The following is a 6,000-nucleotide window of genomic DNA, read 5'->3' on the forward strand; positions in this document are numbered from 1 at the left end:
TGTGCCTTTTGTATTTAATTCCGATGCAATTTCTTTGTTTCAACGTCAATAAGAAGGTCAGAGATATACAGTAAACCTGAAGTGAAGCATTGGAATCTATAACTAGTGTCACATGAATGGTTCAAAACAGTCAGTAAGAAGAGTCAGTCTTCTTGTACTTAAGACGGCATTGTGCATTTTGTATTTAATTCCGATGCAATTTCTGTGTTTCATCGTCAATAAGATGGTCCAAGGGATACAGTAAACCTGAAGTGAAGCATCGGAATCTACAACTAGTGTCACAGGAATGGTTCAAATCATAAACAGTATGAAGAGTCAGTCTTCTTGTACTTATGTCGGCATTGTGCCTTTTGTATTTAATTCCGATGTAATTTCTGTGTTTCATCGTCAAAAAGAAGGTCAGAGGGATACAGTAAACCTGAAGTGAAGCATCGGAATCTATAACTAGTGTCACAGGAATGGTTCAAAACATAGACAGTAGGAGGAGTCAGTCTTCTTGTACTTAAGTCGGCATTGTGCCTTTTCTATTTAATTCCGATGCAATTTCTGTTTTTTATCGTCAATAAGTAGGTACAAGGGATACAGTAAACCTGAAGTGAAGCATCGGAATCTATAACTAGTGTCACAGGAATGGTTCAAAACATAGACAGTAGGAAGAAGCAGTCTTCTTGTACTTAAGTCGGCATTGTGCCTTTTCTATTTACTTCCGATGCAATTTCTGTGTTTCATCGTCAAAAAGAAGGTCAGAGGGATACAGTAAACCTGAAGTGAAGCATCGGAATCAATAACTAGTGTCACTGGAATGGTTCTAACATCGACAGTAAGAAGGGTCAGTCTTCTTGTACTTAAGTCGGCATTGTGCCTTTTGTATTTAATTCCGATGCAATTTCTGTGTTTCATCGTCAATAAGAAGGTCCAAGGGATACAGTAAAAATGAAGTGAAGCATCGGAATCTATAACTAGTGTCATAGGAATGGTTCAAAACATAGACAGTATGAAGGACCAGTATTCTTGTACTTAAGTCGGCATTGTGGTTATTCTATTTAATTCCGATACAATTTCTGTGTTTCATCGTCTATAAGAAGGTCAGAGGGATACAGTAAACCAGAAGTGAAGCATCGGAATCTATAACTAGTGTCACTGGAAAGGTTCTAACATAGACAGTAAGAAGGGTCAGTCTTCTTGTACTTAAGTCGGCATTGTGAATTTTGTATTTAATTCCGATGCAATTTCTGTTTTTTATCGTCAATAAGTAGGTACAAGGGATACAGTAAACCTGAAGTGAAGCATCGGAATCTATAACTAGTGTCACAGGAATGGTTCAAAACATAGACAGTAGGAAGAAGCAGTCTTCTTGTACTTAAGTCGGCATCGTGCCTTTTGTATTTAGTTCCGATCCAACTTCTGTGTTTCATCGTCAATAAGAAGGTCAGAGGAATACGGTAAATCTGAAGTGAAGCATCGGAATCTATAACTAGTGTCACAGGAATGGTTCAAAACAGTCAGTAAGGAGGGTCAGTCTTTTTGTAATTAAGTCGGCATTGTGCCTTTTGTATTTAATTCCGATGCAATATCTATGTTTCATCGTCAATAAGAAGGTCCAAGGGATACAGTAAACGTGAAGTGAAGCATCGGAATCCATAACTAGTGTCACAGGAATGGTTCAAAACATAGACAGTAAGAAGTGTCAGTCTTCTTGTACTTAAGTCGGCATTGTGCCTTTTCTATTTAATTCCGATGCAATTTCTGTGTTTCATCGTCAAAAAGAAGGTCAGTGGGATAGAGTAAACCTGAAGTGAATAATCGGAATCTATAACTAGTGTCACAGGAATGGTTCAAAACATAGACAGTAGGAAGAGTCAATCTTCTTGTACTTAAGTCGGCATTGTGCCTTTTCTATTTAATTCCGATGCAATTTCTGTGTTTCATCGTCAAAAAGAAGGTCAGTGGGATAGAGTAAACCTGAAGTGAATAATCGGAATCTATAACTAGTGCCACAGCAACGGTTCACACCATAGACAGTAGGAAGAGTCAGCCTTCTTGTATTAGTTTCGGCATTGTGCCTTTTCTATTTAATTCCGATGCAATTTCTGTGTTTCATCGTCAAAAAGAATGTCAGAGGGATACAGTAAACCTGAAGTGAAGCATCGGAATCTATAACTAGTGTCACAGGAATGGGTCTAACATAGACAGTAAGAAGGGTCAGTCTTCTTGTACTTAAGTCGGCATTGTGCCTTTTGTATTTAATTCCGATGCAATTTCTGTGTTTCATCGTCAATAAGAAGGTCCAAGGGATACAGTAAAAATGAAGTGAAGCATCGGAATCAATAACTAGTGTCACAGGAATGGTTCAAAACATAGACAGTATGAAGAACAAGTCTTCTTGTACTTAAGTCAGCATTGTGCTTATTCTATTTAATTCCGATGCAATATCTGTGTTTCCTCGCCTATAAGAAGGTCAGAGGGATACAGTAAACCAGAAGTGAAGCATCGGAATCTATAACTAGTGTCACAGAAATGGTTCAAAACACAGTCAGTAAGAAGAGTCAATCTTCTTGTACTTATGTTGGCATTGTGCCTTTTGTATTTAATTCCGCTGCAATTTCTTTGTTTCAACGTCAATAAGAGGGTCAGAGATATACAGTAAACCGGAAGAGAAGCGTTGGAATCTATAACTAGTGTCACATGAATGGTTCAAAACAGTCAGTAAGAAGAGTCAGTCTTCTTGTACTTAAGACGGCATTGTGCATTTTGTATTTAAATGCGATGCAATTTCTGTGTATCATCGTCAATAAGATGGTCCAAGGGATACAGTAAACCTGAAGTGAAGCATCGGAATCTACAACTAGTGTCACAGGAATGGTTCAAATCATAGACAGTAAGAAGAGTCAGTCTTCTTGTACTTATGTCGGCATTGTGCCTTTTGTATTTAATTCCGATGTAATTTCTGTGTTTCATCGTCAAAAAGAAGGTCAGAGGGATGCAGTAAACCTGAAGTGAAGCATCGGAATCTATAAGTAGTGTCACAGGAATGGTTCAAACTATAGGCAGTAGGAAGAGTCAGTCTTCTTGTACTTAAGTTGGCATTGTGGCTGTTCTATTTAATTCCGATGCTATTTCTGTGTTTCATCGTCAAAAAGAAGGTCAGAGGGATACAGTAAACCTGAAGTGAAGCATCGGAATCCATAACTAGTGTCACAGGAATGGTTCAAAACATAGACAGTAGGAAGAGTCAGTCTTCTTGTACTTAAGTCGGCATTGTGCCTTTTCTATTTAATTCCGATGCAATTTCTGTTCTTTATCGTCAATAAGTAGGTACAAGGGATACAGTAAACCTGAAGTGAAGCATCGGAATCTATAACTAGTGTCACAGGAATGGTTCAAAACATAGACAGTAGGAAGAAGCAGTCTTCTTGTACTTAAGTCGGCATTGTGCCTTTTCTATTTACTTCCGATGCAATTTCTGTGTTTCATCGTCAAAAAGAAGGTCAGAGGGATACAGTAAACCTGAAGTGAAGCATCGGAATCAATAACTAGTGTCACTGGAATGGTTCTAACATCGACAGTAAGAAGGGTCAGTCTTCTTGTACTTAAGTCGGCATTGTGCCTTTTGTATTTAATTCCGATGCAATTTCTGTGTTTCATCGTCAATAAGAAGGTCCAAGGGATACAGTAAAAATGAAGTGAAGCATCGGAATCTATAACTAGTGTCATAGGAATGGTTCAAAACATAGACAGTATGAAGGACCAGTATTCTTGTACTTAAGTCGGCATTGTGGTTATTCTATTTAATTCCGATACAATTTCTGTGTTTCATCGTCTATAAGAAGGTCAGAGGGATACAGTAAACCAGAAGTGAAGCATCGGAATCTATAACTAGTGTCACTGGAAAGGTTCTAACATAGACAGTAAGAAGGGTCAGTCTTCTTGTACTTAAGTCGGCATTGTGAATTTTGTATTTAATTCCGATGCAATTTCTGTTTTTTATCGTCAATAAGTAGGTACAAGGGATACAGTAAACCTGAAGTGAAGCATCGGAATCTATAACTAGTGTCACAGGAATGGTTCAAAACATAGACAGTAGGAAGAAGCAGTCTTCTTGTACTTAAGTCGGCATCGTGCCTTTTGTATTTAGTTCCGATCCAACTTCTGTGTTTCATCGTCAATAAGAAGGTCAGAGGAATACGGTAAATCTGAAGTGAAGCATCGGAATCTATAACTAGTGTCACAGGAATGGTTCAAAACAGTCAGTAAGGAGGGTCAGTCTTTTTGTAATTAAGTCGGCATTGTGCCTTTTGTATTTAATTCCGATGCAATATCTATGTTTCATCGTCAATAAGAAGGTCCAAGGGATACAGTAAACGTGAAGTGAAGCATCGGAATCCATAACTAGTGTCACAGGAATGGTTCAAAACATAGACAGTAAGAAGTGTCAGTCTTCTTGTACTTAAGTCGGCATTGTGCCTTTTCTATTTAATTCCGATGCAATTTCTGTGTTTCATCGTCAAAAAGAAGGTCAGTGGGATAGAGTAAACCTGAAGTGAATAATCGGAATCTATAACTAGTGTCACAGGAATGGTTCAAAACATAGACAGTAGGAAGAGTCAATCTTCTTGTACTTAAGTCGGCATTGTGCCTTTTCTATTTAATTCCGATGCAATTTCTGTGTTTCATCGTCAAAAAGAAGGTCAGTGGGATAGAGTAAACCTGAAGTGAATAATCGGAATCTATAACTAGTGCCACAGCAACGGTTCACACCATAGACAGTAGGAAGAGTCAGCCTTCTTGTATTAGTTTCGGCATTGTGCCTTTTCTATTTAATTCCGATGCAATTTCTGTGTTTCATCGTCAAAAAGAATGTCAGAGGGATACAGTAAACCTGAAGTGAAGCATCGGAATCTATAACTAGTGTCACAGGAATGGGTCTAACATAGACAGTAAGAAGGGTCAGTCTTCTTGTACTTAAGTCGGCATTGTGCCTTTTGTATTTAATTCCGATGCAATTTCTGTGTTTCATCGTCAATAAGAAGGTCCAAGGGATACAGTAAAAATGAAGTGAAGCATCGGAATCAATAACTAGTGTCACAGGAATGGTTCAAAACATAGACAGTATGAAGAACAAGTCTTCTTGTACTTAAGTCAGCATTGTGCTTATTCTATTTAATTCCGATGCAATATCTGTGTTTCCTCGCCTATAAGAAGGTCAGAGGGATACAGTAAACCAGAAGTGAAGCATCGGAATCTATAACTAGTGTCACAGAAATGGTTCAAAACACAGTCAGTAAGAAGAGTCAATCTTCTTGTACTTATGTTGGCATTGTGCCTTTTGTATTTAATTCCGCTGCAATTTCTTTGTTTCAACGTCAATAAGAGGGTCAGAGATATACAGTAAACCGGAAGAGAAGCGTTGGAATCTATAACTAGTGTCACATGAATGGTTCAAAACAGTCAGTAAGAAGAGTCAGTCTTCTTGTACTTAAGACGGCATTGTGCATTTTGTATTTAAATGCGATGCAATTTCTGTGTATCATCGTCAATAAGATGGTCCAAGGGATACAGTAAACCTGAAGTGAAGCATCGGAATCTACAACTAGTGTCACAGGAATGGTTCAAATCATAGACAGTAAGAAGAGTCAGTCTTCTTGTACTTATGTCGGCATTGTGCCTTTTGTATTTAATTCCGATGTAATTTCTGTGTTTCATCGTCAAAAAGAAGGTCAGAGGGATGCAGTAAACCTGAAGTGAAGCATCGGAATCTATAAGTAGTGTCACAGGAATGGTTCAAACTATAGGCAGTAGGAAGAGTCAGTCTTCTTGTACTTAAGTTGGCATTGTGGCTGTTCTATTTAATTCCGATGCTATTTCTGTGTTTCATCGTCAAAAAGAAGGTCAGAGGGATACAGTAAACCTGAAGTGAAGCATCGGAATCCATAACTAGTGTCACAGGAATGGTTCAAAACATAGACAGTAGGAAGAGTCAGTCTCCTTGTACTTAAGTCG

This window comes from Schistocerca americana, unplaced genomic scaffold (genome assembly GCF_021461395.2).
Source record: "Schistocerca americana isolate TAMUIC-IGC-003095 unplaced genomic scaffold, iqSchAmer2.1 HiC_scaffold_22, whole genome shotgun sequence".
Lineage (NCBI taxonomy): Eukaryota > Metazoa > Arthropoda > Insecta > Orthoptera > Acrididae > Schistocerca > Schistocerca americana.